We start from the raw sequence: 17,030 nt of genomic DNA on the forward strand, positions 1-17,030 counted from the left end.
CTGATGCTGGGAAGGACTGAGGCACCTGATGTGGAGAGCTGTCATTAGAAAAGACCTGATGCTGGAAGGACTATGGCCATGATGCAAAGAGCTGGCTCATTAGAGAAGTCCCTGATGCTGGGAAGGACTGACCTGATGCAAAGAGCTGACTCATTAGAAAAGACGATGCTGGGACTGATTGAGATGAGGGCAGGAGGAGGGGGATGCGGAGGATGAGACAGTTGGATGGCATCACCGACTCAATGGACATGAGTTTGAGCAAACTTGGGCATGTTGAAGGACAGAGAGTCTGTCTTCAGTCCATCGGGTCATAAAGAGTCAGACATGACTGAGCGACTGAACAACAACCCCTATGATGAAAAGAACATTTTTTTTGTTGTTAATTCTAGAAGGTGTTTGTTCTCTCCGGCATTAGTGGTTGGGGCAGCAGACTTGAATTATTTTGATGCTGAATGGTGTGTTTTGGAAATGAACCGAGATCATTCTGTCATTTTTGAGACTGCACCCAAGTACTGCATTTCAGACTCTTTTGTTGACCTTGAGGACTACTCCATTTCTTCTAAGGGATTCTTGCCCGCGGTAATAAATATAATGGTCACTGAATTAAATTCGTCCATTCCCATCCATTTTTAGTTCACTGATTAAAATGTCGATGTTCACTGTTGCTATCTCCTGTTTTACCACTTCCAATGTACCTTGATTCTAAGACCTAACATTACAGGTTCCTATGCAATATCGTTCTTTACCAGCATCCAACTTTACTTTCACCACGAGACACCTCCACAACTGGGAGCCGGTTCCCACTTTGGCTCAGCCTCTTCATTCATTCTGGAGCTATTTCTCCACTCTTCTCCAGTAGCACACTGGACTCCCACTGACCTGAGAGGGTTTTCAGTGTCATATCTTTTTGCTTTTTCATACTGTTCATGAATGCTAAGCCACGGATAATCTCAGTGCTCAGCCTGTCTGCAGATGGCACTTGTGATGCTCTGATCCAGCCGTGCCTGCTCTCATGCCTAGGGTGTGCCTGACTCCTTGGAGCCATGCTTGAAGAATAAGAGTGTCATCTGGCTTTTAGGTCTTCGGGGGTGGGGGGGGGGAGATGACTCTATTCTGTGCCACAGTCACCATATCCATTTCAATTCCTAGAAAAGAGCCCCCAATATCCACCATCAGATTCTCCACTGGATGTTTAAACCCATTAGACACAGAGGACAGCTGCTGTGCTTGGAATAAAGTTTTCCAAACTACTATACAGCCTTGATCAACAATCACAAATAACTGAAACCGGAAGGTGGAAGTGGAAAATCTATGGACGTTTCACCATTTGAGAATAGGAGGCCAGAGTTAATTCCAAGGAATCAATAGCCATCTGAAGCAATGGAATACAGCTGGCATACCTTGGAGCTTGTCAGGTAGAGAATCAAACTGTGCTTTTCCCTCATTTAGCGAATCAGCTGTAGCTACGGGTTCTGGGAAACAAACTCACTCAGAAGGACAATGCAGATAGTTCAGTTCAGTTGCTCAGTCCTGTCCAACTCTTTGCAATCCCATGAACTGCAGCACGTCAGGCCTCCCTGTCCATAACCAGCTCCCAGGTCTACCCAAACCCATGTCCATTGAGTTGGTGATGCCATCCAACCATCACATCTTCTGTCGTCCTCTTTTCCTCCTGCCCTCAATCATTCCCCGCATCAGGGTCTTTTCAAATGACTCACCTCTTCGCATCTGGTGGCCAAAGTATTGGAGTTTCAGCATGAACATCAGTCCTTCCAATAAGCACCCCGGAGTGATCTCCTTTAGGATGGACTGGTTGGATCTCCTTGCCGTCCAAGGGACTCTCAAGAGCCTTCTCCAACACCACAGTTCAAAAGTATTAATTCTTCAGCGCTCAGCTTTCTTTATAATCCAACTCTCACCTCCATACATGAATACTGGAAAAACCATAGCCTCGACTAGATGGACCTTTGTTGACAAAGTAATGTCTCTGCTTTTAAATAATGCTCTCTAGGTTGGTCGTAACTTTCCTTCCAGGAGTAAGCATCTTTTAATTTCATGGCTGCAGTCACCATCTGTAGTGATTTTTGAGCCCCCCAAAATAAAGTCTGACACTGTTTCCACTGTTTCCCCACCTATTTGCCATGAAGTGATGGGACCGGATGCCATGATCTTCATTTTCTGAATGTTGAGCTTTAAGCCAACTTTTTCACTCTCCTCTTTCACTTTCATCAAGAGCTCTTTAGTTCCTCTTCACTTTCTGCCATGAGGGTGGTGTCATCTGCATATCTGAGGTGATTGATATTTCTCCCAGCAATCTTGATTCCAGCTTGTGCTTCTTCCAGCTCAGCGTTTCTCATGATGTACTCTGCATAGAAGTTAAATAAGCAGGGTGACAATATACAGCCTTGACGTACTCCTTTTCCTATTTGGAACCAGTCTGTTGTTCCACATCCAGTTCTAACTGTTGCTTCCTGACCTGCATACAGGTGTCTCAAGGGCAGGGCAGATGGTCTGGTATTCCCATCTCCTTCGGAATTTTCCACAGTTTCTTGTGATCCACACAGCCAAAGGCTTTGGCATGCAGACAGTGGAGTGGCAGTCTGTTACACCGGTGGGCCCGAGGCAGAGCCTCCTCTTAGCCAAGGACCCCGACCGACTCCTGTGGAAACCTTATATACCCTAAGTGTACTCCTCCCCCGACTCCTTAAGCCTGGCCTGGGGAGTGTTAAAGGGAGGCACAGTCAGGTTACAGCCGCGATTCACAACCAGAAGCCAGCTGGTGAGACACTGCAGCCTACACCAGTGGGCGCCAGAAAGCTTACAAAGGTGACTGACTGTAGAGGGGAGTATTACAATCTTTTTGGCAATGGGAAATCTTGGTATGGAATCTCATGTTTGTCAGTCTGGGAGGCCAGTTCGGCCAAAAGCGTCTTATCCCCATGGCTACCAGGTACATAGTCCTGAGAGAAAGACTCTTGAGAGTCCCTTGGACAGCAAGGAGATCCAACCAGTCCATCCTAAAGGAAATCGGTCCTGAATATCCATTGGAAGGACTGATGCTGAAGGTGAAACTCCAGTACTTTGGCCACCTGATGCGAAGAGCTGACTCATTTGAAAAGTCCCTGATGCTGGGAAAGATAGATTGAGGGCAGGAGGGGACGACAGAGGAAGTGATGGTTGGATGGCATCACCGACTCAATGGACATGGGTTTGGGCAGACTTCATCTCAGGTAGAGAGATGCCTCAAGGCTGAGGGAATTTCACCAGGCCCCTCTCCCACAATAAGTATTTTTGAGATAGAATGGCACAAGGTGTGTCATCCCCAGCCATAAAACAATTGACATGAATACTGATTTGTTGAGCCATTATCAGCCCAAGGTTTGAGACAAAAGTTAGTCTCAGGCAGAACCGACTTGAAGAAAGTGAGATCCCAAAGTAAGTACATAGTTTCATTAGCATAGCTTAAGAAACACATTTCCATAAGAAAAACGCATTGGTTAGCTCAAGGTTTGGGAAAAGTTAAGCTCAGACAGAACCAGGTGTCACTTGCAGCTTATTTCTTCCTGCTGCTTTGGGGCCCCTGGCCTCCCTACCGAGGCTGCTAACACTCTCAGTTGTTACCATTAGCACCACCTGGCAAGCTCTCTTCATTTAACAGCTCAATAAAAATAAAATAAAAATCACTTTCAAAGGGCAAGTGATCCTTCTTGTTGATTTTCCTCCAGTCAGAGATTCTGGGACCAACAACCTTTAATTTGTGGATTTTCCATCATCAATATGTGTGTTCAAACACAGGTATGTTCCTTGGGCTTATTTCACTCGGTCGTAAAGGGGAAATGTATGGCACATCACGGGGCGTGTTTTCATAGCAGGAGTGTATACACGGCAAATACCCCTTCCACATTCCATTTAGTTGCTGGGAACCACTTCCATGTGAATTATCTGTCCTTGGGGCTCCAGAAAATGTGTGCCTTTTAGAGGCTGCAGGTGGGGTATCTGAAAGAACTCACCTTCTGAGCAGAGCCCTTGGTCCAGTGTTGGTGCCTGTGCAGGGAGGCGGGGCACAGGTGCGCTCACTGTCCCCGGGCCTGCATATGCCCTCTGGCTGGAGCTGGGACAGGGCAGGTGTCCTGGCCACTCCTGCTACAAGCTCGCCTGCCTCTGCGCACATCAGGAGCACAGGCCTCCTGAGACCACCCATGCCAACGACCCGCCTATTGTTGCTGGAGTCAGAGGACACGTTTGCCTGTGCCTGCGCTTATGCAGCTTCTGATCCAAGCCCTCTCGGTACAGTTTGAAAACTAAAGCCTAGAAAGAGGCAGATTGTCCGGAACACAGTATGTGAGCAGAGACCAGTAGGAAGGTGAGGACCCCAGCTCCCTAAGCCAGTTCACAGTCCTATCCTTCATGCTTGCTTTGGAAGTGAGAGACCCTAAGTTCCTGGTGAACTCTACCAACCTGGCCCCATTTGGGCCATTATTCTCTGTGCATTTTCATGCTCACACAAGCAGGCACAAACAGAAATAGGGTCCATGGTGGGGGGACGATGTGAGATGGTAAAGGAAGAGAACACACAGTGTCAGTGCTGGGAGCACAGGAAGGGCTGGAGGCAGCTCTGCCATGGAGCAGGGGCCTCCACACCCTGCTCCTGGCAATGGGCGATGCGTTCAGAAGTCCAAAGCGTGAGGGGATTCTCCACATTCCCTGAGTCCTGTCTGGGTGTGGGCCCTCTCCACAGTGTTCTCCAGTGAACACTGGCTCAGTCCCACAGTCCACCTTTCCAGGCTTTTAAACCCAGGCTGAGCACACACCCCATTCCCCAGTATAGACGGTGCTACAGGACAGAAGGACTTGCTTTTCCTTTCCTAAACATTGTGTGCTTGCTACTGGACCCCCCAAGGGTTCACTCAGTACGCTTGGGAAATCTGTCGACCTTGGTTCTCCACCTTTGACCCCTGTGTTCTGAGAGCTTGGAAAAATGCTTTCCACTCACAGAGGCCCCTCAGACGAGAGAGGAGCTGAAGGAACAAGGGCTTGTGGTGAGCAGGAGAGGGCACAGTTGTGGACTCAGAGTCAGGGTTCCAGAAAGGAGACCAGCCCTAGCCGGGTTCTAGAGGTTCTCATCTGAAAGCAGGAGGAAATCATTGTCCAGTGTAAGCCGAGGATGCAACATGAACGAACTAAACACCAAAGAGAGGAGAGGAAATGAAACATCAGAAGGCGATTCCTGGGTCTTTCCACAGCCTGGAAGCCTGCCTGAAGCACACTTTCACCTCTGGAACTCTGGAGAGCCTCCACCTTGAAGACTGGAATGAAGGTTCCGGTTAGTCCTGCCAAAGCTAGCGCGGGCCACCAGGAGGCACCAGGTCGGGGTTGCTGGCTGAGCTTTGCTGGAGCAACTGGAGAGAGAAAAAGGATGGCGGAGGTCATTGTGGCCATGCTCCCGCCTCCGAAACAGCATGCGCTTCCTAGTAAGAGTGATCAGCTCAAGAAACTGACCTGGACAGAAGGGGAAGGGGAGCCCCAGGATCCTCCCGTTTATTTACTCAGCACCCAGGCTGTGAGTACTCACTCTATGCCAGGTGACTCAGTGGTACCAAGGACAGTGCTGAAAATGACCAGCGGCCCCTGCCTTTCAAGGAGCTCTCAGTCTGGAGTGAAGAAACAAAAAAGTATGGAACCCAGACAGGGGAAGGAAAAGAACAACAGCTCTACAGAAAATAAAAAAGGGCGTTGTGAAGGAGGGCTTGGAGTCACTGGTCAAGAGGGTCTAAAAGGCCTTGCTGCGGTGACCAGGCTGAAGGGGAAGGCTCTGGGCCTGCACAATTCTAGGAGAAGCACGTCTGAGAGCAGGCAGCCCTTACACAGAGACATGGAGGCAGCAGTGAGCCGCCAGGTGAGGCTGGGAATGTGAGCGTTGTGTCTGGAGGGAGGCTGGTGGGCGATGGTGCTCGGGGATGGGGTCAGTTCCCGGTTCCTGGTAGACCATGCTTTCTGTTCCTCTCTGACAGCATTACTCCAAGACTGCACTCTTAAACCTTGCCTATTAAACTCCTCACAGTCTGTGAGCCAGAAATGGCTTATATGGGGGTTTCTGCCTCAAAGTCTCTTTGCTGCTGTGGCGGAGAACTCAGCTTGTATTATTTTGGAGCTTCAAAATCATTGCAGGCAGTGACTGTAGCTAGGAAATTAAAAGATGCTTGCTCCTTGGAAAAAGAGTTATGACTAACCAACACAGCATATGAAAAAGCAGAGACATTACTGTGCCAACAAAGGTTCTATGAGTTAAGGCTACGGTTTGCCCACTAGGCGTGTATGAACGAGAGAAATGGACTACAAAGAAAGCTGAGAACCGAAGAACTGACGCTTGAAAACTGTGCTGTTTGAGAACACTATTGAGACTACCTTGGCTGCAAAGGGATAAAACCAGTCCATCCTAAAGAAATCAGTCCTGGATGCTTACTGAAAGGACGGATACTGAAGGTGAAACTCCAATCATGTGGAAACCTGATGAACGAAATGACAAATTTGAAAAGACCCTGATGTTGGGAAAGATTGAGGCAGGAAGAGAAGACAACAGACGATGAGACCGAAGGATGGAGCCAACAACACAAAGGATATCACACTGAAAAAATTCTGAGAATATGCAAAGGATACGGAAGACTGCCGAGTGGCAGTCCATGGGGTTGCCAAGAGAGGAACACTACGTACTACATAACTGAAAAGAAATGAACGAATTCATGCATGCAGGGGAATTCCGAGGGATAACCATTCACATCCTAACACACTTGTGCAAACATAGGTCTGCCCCCCTACCCTCTCCCCTCTAGGGGTCTCCCACCCCAGACCCCTGCCTGAGGACAACCCCTCCCCAGACAACAAGAAACCCTTGCCTCAACTTTGCTCTCCAGTGAGGTCCGCTCCCATTTCTATGCTTTCTCACTGGACACCCTGCTAGCGTTCAGGGTCCTGGCACCAAAAGATGCCGAGAGAGTGGCACATATGCTTTCCTCCCTTCAGGGCCGTTGGTCAAGCCCCAAAGCGAGCTCATTCCAAAAGGCATAGGCTTGCTGCAACTTTGGATTCCTTGCTTCAGCTCTTTTTATGTCTCCGTTGCCTTTGGCCCTTCCTTTTCCTTCTTCCATTTGTTTTGATAGTGGTGGTTGTTGTTGTTGTTGTTGTTGTAGTTCTCGTTGCTTTCTATGTTTTGTTTTTTTGGGGGATTTTCGAGCGGGTTTTTGTGGGGTTTTTTCCTTTGGTTTTCCTTTTTTTATTTTTTTTTTATTTTGTGTTCATTTTGTTATTTTTTTGTTGCTTTTATTCTCTTTCTCTATTTTACATACAATAGTCGTCTTTCCAATTCCAGGGCTTAAAACGCGCTATAAGTCAAGGTATAAGAAAGGTTTCCCTCCTGGAAGAGGATGACTGTTGCTTTCCTTCTCGGTGTGGGACAGGTGTGTTTGTTTGCTCTCCCGTCCTGGACATTATGCTTGCCTTCCAGGACGATGGGGGTTTCACGGTGCATGGGTTTCCCATCCATAGCTGAAGCCTTGATTCCGTGGATCCTTTACTAGGAAAGAACGGCCCTGACCCCGCTTTCTTCCTTAGCCTCTTGCACCCCTCCTACGTCCCGCTTCCCCATCCCATCCCAGGACCCTACCGCTTTGTGCTTTATCGTCCAAGTGCTCACACCCTTGCTGTCCTCTTGCCTCCTTCCCATGGCACAGAGAGAAGCGAGATCAGCCAGTATCTTTCTCGCTTTTGCACGGATTTCCCCCAGCGTAAGGCCACCTTCCCACTCCCTCTGCCACGCCGCTCCAGTCGCCATTCTTCTCCTTTTTCTCCTTCTCCTTCTCCCTCTTCTTCAGAGGGGGTGGATGGGGCAAGCAGTAAGTCCATTGGAGACGATGGGGCGGAGGAAGATGGGTGGTGATGATGAGGGAGGGCTCGCGCGGGGCACGCTTGTTCGTGTTCTTGGGGGAAGATACTGCTCATCATTCTTTTTCCTCTCCACGTGTGGAGGGCATGGTGCGCTGTAGGGAAACCATGGCGGGGGAAACGAGCCATCGGAACGTTCTCTGTTCCTTGCCACGCCGACTGGCGCAGTCAGCAGCCAGAGTTGTCCCTCGAGGTCTGAGATGTTAAACCGCACATTCCCGGTCTGCCCTTTGCTGGAGGGTTTGGGGTTCGCAGCCGTCAGCCCAAGAAACAGAAATAAAACGCAAGAGGTGATCGATAAGGGTCCTCAGCGCCCCTCCACGGGGTCACGGGAATCATGAGGCAGTCGGGAAAGCAGCTAGGGGAGGACAGTCTCCCCACCGCCCCAGGCACTTTGGAGGCCGGCCGCATCTCCTCGCGTCCAGCGGCGTTTGTCCGGGGCCCAGCTGGAAGAGACAACTGACTGCCAGGCAGGCCGGGCAGAGTCGGAAGTCCAGTTGGCTTGCTATCCCAATCTAGGGTAGGCTCGGGTCTTTCCTCAGTGTGGGGAGGACCTTTGCTTCCAGAAATGAACGCTGCGTGACGGATCTCCACCTAGGCCCCGGTGCACTGCTGGTGGAGAGGTTTCTTTGGGACTGGTTGGCTCGCCTTTCTCCCCTTGGCCTTCGTGTCGGTGCTGGTGGTGCCGGTGGTGGTGCTCATGGCATCGTGGATCGCTTCTCCTGTTTGGCACTTGGCGCTTCTCCAGCATGTTCCTTGCACCGGAAATGGAGCCCCAGGGAACTTTGCGGACGAGCGTCCTGCCGGGGACGCACGGATCCCCGCCTCATTCCTGCCGGACCCTCTGCCTAGTAGCACGAGGCCTCCCGAGGACAGCCACCCATAAAGACTGCTTGCCCATCTCCCCCCCCACCCCCCACCCCGGATGCTGCTCGACGTTTGGGGCATTTTCGAGAGCCTGGCCGGCCAGAAGGACACGGTGCGTGGACCTGCACCCGCTCTTCCCTGCACCTCCCCGCCGAAGGGCTCCAGACATCGTCTCCTTGCTCGGCTGGCTGTGAGCGTTCTGTGAGGCGTCTCCAGGCCGCGTCACTCACCAGAGGCCAGCGGTGCGGCCAGGGACTGGAGACGGGGGAAGAAAGGCAAAGCCACACCCAAAGTCCCATCCAGAGAGGACTCTCCCACCCTCGCAGAAGTGGCAGGCCCTGGCACCGTGCTCAGACCCGCTCACGCACCCCATTCGCTCCGCCGACTTCCCAGCAGAGCCAGCCCTCGAGAGCTGAGCCGCTCGGGCACAAACCCGTTCCCAGGGAACACCGAGGCCCCGGGCTCGCTCCAGGCCCCGCCTTTTCCCAGGAGGCCGCATCGTCCTCACCGCCAGAGAGGAACTCGCTCCTCGTCGGCACTCCTGCTGCGTCGCCCAGGGCGGGCCGCACGCAGAGTGTGCCTGGGCGTCTGCACGCATGTGCATCAGAGCCGGCCTACCGCCACAGCCCCAGAGATGGCCGCGGCTTCTTGTTCCTCCCCTTGGTCGCTCTGGCCCTCCCGCTGGCACAAGGGCCGTGGCCGACGTCCGTCGGCCCCGGAGGCGGAGGCGGGGTGTCCGTGCTGGGCCGGTCGAGCCGGTGGTGCTCCTGTGCGGGCGGCGGGCGGTTTCTCCCTCCTCCGGGTCTGGACCGGGTGAATCACGACTGCGCCGGCAGGCAGGGCAGCCTGGACCTTGCGCAGCTCCAAGGCCGGCTTCGGTCGGTTGTGTTCTTGCAGGCGTCTCCACTGCTCTAAGCTCATCCCTTCGGCCTCTGTGTCCCCCGGGGACGCCTGCGACCCAGGAGCTCTGCCGCTGGCATCTCCTGCAGGCTGCCCGGGGTCTGTGGGGTCAGCCCCGAGGGGGAGTGTCGACCTCCTTCCCAAAAGCCACACCCCCACAGGTGGCTCTGTCTGCCGCCTGCCTGCTCAGGGCTCCTCCATGCCAAGGGTGGTCATGGTGGCCAGAGTGGTCCTGGAGCCCTAGGTTGTCTCTGGCAGTGGACACACTGGGACCTCCCTCCTGAGCGCAGCACCACCATCAGCGCTGTGGCCCGGCTCAGCTGCCTGCTTGTCCTGCGGGGCCTGGGAGCTTTCCAACATCCCAGGAGCTGCATCCAACCTTGGCTGGCTCTCATTTGTCTGGAAGACGTAGCTTTAAACTTTCCCCAAACATAGAACTCCTGCGAAAGAATGTGTAGCAAACAAGGGAAGGACCTGGCCCCGGGGAGACCTGCCTGCCCTCGTGGAGATGTGCCTGCCCCAGTGTAGACATACCTGCCCTCCTATAGTTGTGTCTGACCCAGTGTAGACACACCTGCCCCGGTGTAGTCACGCCTGCCCCCGTGTAGACCACCTCTACCGGTGGAGATAATCCTGCCCCAGTGTAGACACACTGGTTGGTTATCTCGGAGCTACACTCACACAGAGGCCAGCAGCCTCGGCTCCAGCCTCCACAAGTACTTTCTTCCGCTTTGTAAAGAAAATTGATGTAGTATTTAGGACTAGGAGTAAATTTTTCTAAATTAAATGCAAAAGTCCTTACCCATGAGGGGTATTGTGAGTTCCAAAAGTTAACTTGGAATGTTTAGTTTTAACACAGACCCTGGGAGGCTCACCTGGGTGTCAGCACAGGCTCTCCCACCTCCCGAGGCCTCTGCTGCCTCCCAGGGGCCCCACTCCAACCCCACAGCTGAAGCCCCAAAGCATGGCATCAGAGGGCCTGTTTGTTTACCCTGAGACCCTGTTGGATGTTTTCTTTCCAAGCTTTTGATTTTCAAATATTAAATAGAATTTCATAAATAATAGAGCCTGTTCCAACTGAGAACATATTTTCTGGCTTCTGTCCGCACACTGGGCAATACCAGGAGCCGCCTGGGAGGCAGATGAGGCTCTCCTGCAGGTGAGTAACAGACGCGGCTAGGTCTGGCTGTGCCTCTGACCCTCCCTTGCCAGGACCATCGGCTGCCATCTCCTGGCTGAGTCTGGCGTGGGTGAGGGCACGTGACCGGTGTGGACCCTGTCCATGGCAGGCTCCATGGTTGGGGAACCCTGGTGTCTGAGCGCAGGCCTCAGCCTGGACCTCCTGTCCCAGGGTTTCCAGGAGGCTGAGCTCTCACCCTCAGCTCAGTTTCCCATGGGAACTGCACACCCCGGGAAGAATGTGGGAATGACCCAAGGGAAGCGAACCTGATACATCACAGAAGCCTGTCTGCAGAGGGGCCAGGCTCCCTGAGGTGCCTCAAGGCCTCCAGCTAGGGCGGCACCACCATCCCAGAGGGTAGGGGAGACTCTGGGCAACATCCATCTCCCCTGCACTTTGCACAGCTGGGCTACCAACACCCTCAAGAACGTCAAGTCAAGGAGAGGTTGGGGCAGGGGTGGGGTGGGGGTATAAGGGCCTTCAGAAAGCATCAGAGTGGAATTATCCAGAAGCCTCTGGCACAGTTATTAGATGCTGGGTGTATAGAGGTGTCTGGTCAGGAGCAGAGGTGGATAGGCAGATGGGTTGGTGGATAGATTGTTAGGTGACAGATGGTGCATGATGAGTGAGAGATGGATGATAGACAATTCTCCTAAAACCCCCTTTGTTTTCCTTTGCTCTTTGATTTAGTAGCTAAATGTCATCATTGTGTTTCCCCCATTTGTGTGTCTGTGATCTTTTGAAGGTCACTTTGAAGACCTTAAAGGTCAAACACATATTTCACGTGGACATTGTCTAGAAAACACAAACCTCCTGAGTTTAGCTAGAAGCAAGGTGGGTGGCGGGTGGATGAGTGACTGTGTACACCAGAGAGCATCCACGAAGCTGTAAGGGTGGACACAGGCTGGCCATGGAGCCAGGCTATGAACAAGACCTTAGGCATGACACTACACAGTGAGGCAAGGACCTGCAGTGTAGGCCATCGTATAGAACATTATCCCCCATGGAGGCAGGGGCTTGGGGACCAGAGCTGCTCAGGTTCTACCTGGAACCAAGGGCCGAGGGGCATGGACTGATGTTCTCCTGGCCTGGCTGTCAGCCAGACTGCCAGCCGTGACGGTGGCTGGAGGCATGGGTGAGAAGAAGTGTCCTGTCCAAATGCCCATGTTTACTGAGAAGTGCTGAGTAATAGCTGAGATAGAGGAACAAAAGGCAAAGAGGAAAGGAAAGATACACCCATCTGTATGCAGAGTTTCGAAGAATGGCAAGGAGAGAGAAAGCCTTCTTAATTGAGCAATGCAAAGAAATAGAGGAAAACAGTCGAATGGGAAAGACTAGAGATCTCTTCAAGAAAATAAGAGATACCAAGGGAACATTTCATGCAAAATGAGCCAAATAAAGGACAGAAACGGTATGGATCTAACAGAAGCAGAAGGTATTAAGAAGAGGTGGCAACAATACACAGAAGAACTATACAAAAAAGGTCTTAATGATCCAAACAAACACGATGGTGTGGTCACTCACCTAGAGCCAGACATCCTGGAGTGTGAAGTCAAGTGGGACTTAGGAAGCATTACTACAAAGCTAGTGGAGGTGATGGAATTCCAGCTGAGCTATTTCAAGTCCTAAAAGATGATGCTGTGAAAGTGTTGCACTCAATATGCCAGCAAATTTAGAAAACTCAACAGTGGCCACAGGACTGGAAAAGGTCAGTTTTCATTCCAATCCCAAAGAAGGGCAATGATAAAGAATGTTCCAACTACCACACAATTGTACTCATTTCACACACTAGCAAAGTAATGCTCAAAATCTTCCAAGCTAGGCTTCAACAGTATGTGGACCAAAAACTTTCAGATGTACAAGCTGGATTTAGAAAAGGCAGAGGAAGCAGAGATCAAATTCCCAACATCCGTTGGACCATTCCCAGCAAGGGAATTCCAGAAAAATATCTGCTTTATTGACTACACTAAAGCCTTTGACTGTGTGGATCATAACAAACTGTGGAAAATTCCTAAAGACATGGGAATACCAGACCACCTTACCTGCCTTCTGAGAAATCTGTGTGTAGGTCAAGAAGCAACAGGAGGTTTCAGGATGGCGGTGGTTGGATGGTTGACTGAAAAGCAGAGGGGAAGGCCCTTACGAAGTCAAACGGGCCGAGATTCATCCCCTCCCCGCTTCTCTCAGCCCCAGGAGCCCAGCAGAAGCGTGTTTAAGGTTTTATTTTTTAAACAAGCAAGTAAATCAAACACATTGTCAACATGGGGCAGAGAGCCAAGTCCTCCACCAAAAGCGGGAATATCATGAACCCTGCAGCCCAAGGCAGAAAAGAAGCTCGGAAAGAGGCTTAAACAAGAGGCAGCGCACAATGGCACGAGCTGCAGTTTTAAAAATGAAGGATCCCAAATGAATTATCCGGGACATGGAAAAAACTGGATGAAATGGAGTTTAACCCAGTGCAGCAGCCAGTTAAATGAGAAAGTGCTGAAAGAGAAGTGTAAAAGCTACGTGAAACATTTGAACGTATTCTATGACTCTATGAGAAAGAGAATCCAGATTTTTACAAAGAATTCAGAAAGCTAGAAGTAGAACATGAACAGAAGAGGGCTCAACTTAGCCAGTATTTTGATGCTGTCAGGAATGCCCAGCATGTGGAAGTGGAGAGTATTCCTCTGCCAGATATGCCGCACGCTCCTTCCAACATCGTGATCCAGGACATTCCACTTCCTGGGGCCCAGCCACCCTCCATCCTTAAGAAGACCTCAGCCTATGGACCTCCAACTTGGGCAGTTTCTATACTTCCTCTTCTTGGACATGGTGTTCCACATTTGCCCCCTGGCAGGAAACCTCCAGGTCCTCCCCCGGGTCCACCTCCTCCTCAAGTCTTACAAATGTATGGCTGCAAAGTGGGCTTTGCCCTAGATCTTCCCGCTCGGAGGCAGGATGAGGACATGTTATATAGTCCTGAACTTGCTCAGTGGGGTCATGACGATGATGTTTCTAGCACCAGTGAAGACGATGGCTAGCCTGAAGACACGGAGCAGGATAAGCATGACGACAGTCCTGAAGACAGCGACAGCGACAGATCAGATGGAGAAAGTGAAGGGGGTGCATTTGTGCACCATGCTGACACAGAGAGAGACAACAATGAAGAAAAAAAAAAAACCAGGTCTCATTGTACGGATTGCAGATATGCCTGGAAAATCTAGGAAGAAGAAGAACATGAAGGAGCTGACTCCTCTCCTAGCCATGATGCTTCGAATGGCAGGTCAGGAAATCCCTGAAGAGGGACGAGAAGTCGAGGAATTTTCAGAGGATGATGATGAACATTGGGATGATCCCAAAGCAGAAAAAGCAATCACAGAAACAGCATAAGGAGGAATCTCTCTCTGACAGCACGTCTACAGCCTCCCGGCAGCAAGCCCTCCACAGTCTGTTCCTCCATCTCAGATACAAGCACCCCCCATGCCAGGACCACCTCCGCTTGGACCACCACCTGCTCCACCTTTACGGCCACCTGGACCACCTGCAGGCCTTCCTCCTGGACCACATCCAGGAGCTCCTCCGTTCCTGAGACTGCCTGGAGTGCCAGGACTCTGAGGGCCCCTGCCCCGCTTTTTACCTCCAGGTCCACCCCAGGTCCGCCTCCTGGCCCTCCTCCTCGGGGACCGCCACCACGGCTACCTCCCCCTGCACCTCCAGGTATCCCTCCACCCCGTCCTGGCATGATGCGCCCACCTCTGGTGCCTCCTCTTGGACCTGCCCCACCAGGGCTCTTCCCACCAGCTCCCTTACCCAAGCCGGGGGGTTCTAAGTGCTCCCTTCAACTTGATTCAGTGACCCAAGGCGGATGACACAAGCGCAGCCACCATCGAGACGAAAGCCACTGCAACCGTCAGTGCCAAGCCACAGATCACTAACCCCAAGGCAGAGATCACATGATTCGTGCCGGCCCGCACTGCGGGGTGCGTCAGGAGAATAAAGGGGCTGCTGCTGCTGCCCAGAGAAAGTCAGAGGATGATTCTGCTGTGCCTTTCGCCAAAACAGCACCCAAATCTGGCCCATCTGTTCCCGTGTCAGTGCAGACTAAGGACGATGTCTGCCAGGCTTTCATGAAAGAGATGGAAGGGCTGCTGTGACAGCTTTGGATGCTAGATCAGCCTTCTGTTCACATCAGTGGTTCATGGAGAAAGAGGCTCTTACTCAGCTTAGGTGGAAGAGTTGCTTTCACTGTCAGGGTATTTTTAGTTTCATTCCAAGGAATATCTTAAAGTTTAGCCTTGTTCAGAATTTACTGCATATAAAAGAGAGGGTATTTCATGCAAAAATAAATTGGTTATTGAAGCAGTGCTGCTAATAACATCCATCCCCTTTCATACCACCATTTTCATCAGATTTCTTCCCCTACTCCAATTCCTTGGAAACTTGTGATCAAGGGGAACTTTGTTATTTGTTTTGGCTCTCTTATTGTGTGCTGTGGGCACTGGAGTAGAGATTTCTGGAAAAACCAATTTATTTCACCCCATCTTGCCTTTCATGTTTGAGTTATTTTCTTGTAAATATTTTCTTGTAAATATTTTGCAATATTGTAGTGAAATGGATCACAATGTCATTTCCTAATACAAAGCGATATATGTGGGAAGAAAATGTATAATTCTTTGATTAAAACTTCCCTCTGACCTAAACTTTGAGTGTTCCATGGAATGAATAAATAAATGTTCTACACCAAAAAAAAGAAGAAAGAAACAACAGTTAGAACCAGACATGGAACATCGAACTACATCAAGGCTGTATATTGTCACCCAGCTTATTTAACTTATACACAGAGTGCATCATGTGAAATGCCGGACTAGATGAAGCACAAGCTGGAATCAAGATTTCTGGTAGGAACATCAATCATCTAGAGCAACCCCGCATCCGAGGCCAGGGCCGGCAGCCGGGAGGAGCGACCCCACATCCAAGGAGCGGTGGCTGCGTGGGCGCAGGAGGGCCTAGAGGAGCCATCCCACATTGAAGGTCAGGAAGGGCGGTGGTGAGGAGATACCCCTCGTCCCAGTAGCAGCCGTGAAGAGATACGCAAGTAACCCAAGTAAGATGGTAGGTGTTGCAAGAGGGCATCAGAGGGCAGACACACAGAAACCATACTCACAGAAAACTAGTCAATCCAATCACACTAGGAATACAGCCTTGTCTAACTCAATGAAACTAAGCCATGCCCTCGGGGCAACCCAGGGCGGCGGGTCATGGTGGAGAGGTTTGACAGAATGTGGTCCACTGGAGAAGGAAATGGCAAACCAATTCAGTATTCTTTGCCTTGAGAACCCCATGAACAGTATGAAAAACAAATGATAGGATACCAAAAAAGAGAAACTCCCCAGGTCAGTAGGTGCCCAACACATTACTGGATACCAGTGGAGAAATAACTCTGGAAAGAATGAAAGGATGGAGCCAAAGCAAAAAATACCAGTTGTGGATGTAACTGGTGATATAAGCAAGGTCCAATGCTGTAAAGAGCAATACTGCATAGGAACCTGGAATGTTAGGTCCACGAATCAAGGCAAATTGGAAGTGGTCAAGCAGGAGATGGCAAGAGTGAACATAGACATTCTAGGAATCAGCGAACTAAAATGGACTGGAATGGATGAATTTAACTCAGGTGACCATTATATCTACTACTGTGGGCAGGAATCCCTCAGAAGAAATGGAGTAGCCATCATGGTCAACAAAAGAGTCTGAAATGCAGTACTTGGATGCAATCTCAAAAACGACAGAATGATCTCTGTTCGTCTCCAAGGCAAACCATTCAATATCACGGATAATCCAAGTCTATGCCCCAACCAATAACGCTGAAGAAGCTGAAGTTGAACGGTTCTATGAAAGACCTGCTGCTAAGTCGCTTTCAGTCGTGTCCGACTCTGTGCAACCTGATAGAACAGCAGCCCACAGGCTTCCCCGTCCCTGGGATTCTCCAGGCAAGAACACCGGAGTGGGTTGCCATTTCCTTCTGCAGTGCATGAAAGTGAAAAGTGGAAGTGAAGTTGCTCAGTCATGCCCTACCCTCAGCGACCCCATGGACTGCACCCTTCAGGCTCCTCCATCCATGGGATTTTCCAGGCAAGAGTACTGGAGTGGGGTGCCATTGCCT

The 17,030-nt window shown here is 50.9% G+C and overlaps 1 pseudogene; it reads left to right on the forward strand.

The window, feature by feature from the left end:
- The first annotated feature begins 13,146 nt into the window (after positions 1–13,146).
- On the forward strand, positions 13,147–15,209 carry LOC108635221 (annotated as a pseudogene).
- Positions 15,210–17,030: the final 1,821 nt, after the last annotated feature.

Source organism: Capra hircus, unplaced genomic scaffold, assembly GCF_001704415.2.
Source record: "Capra hircus breed San Clemente unplaced genomic scaffold, ASM170441v1, whole genome shotgun sequence".
NCBI classification, from domain to species: Eukaryota; Metazoa; Chordata; class Mammalia; order Artiodactyla; family Bovidae; genus Capra; species Capra hircus.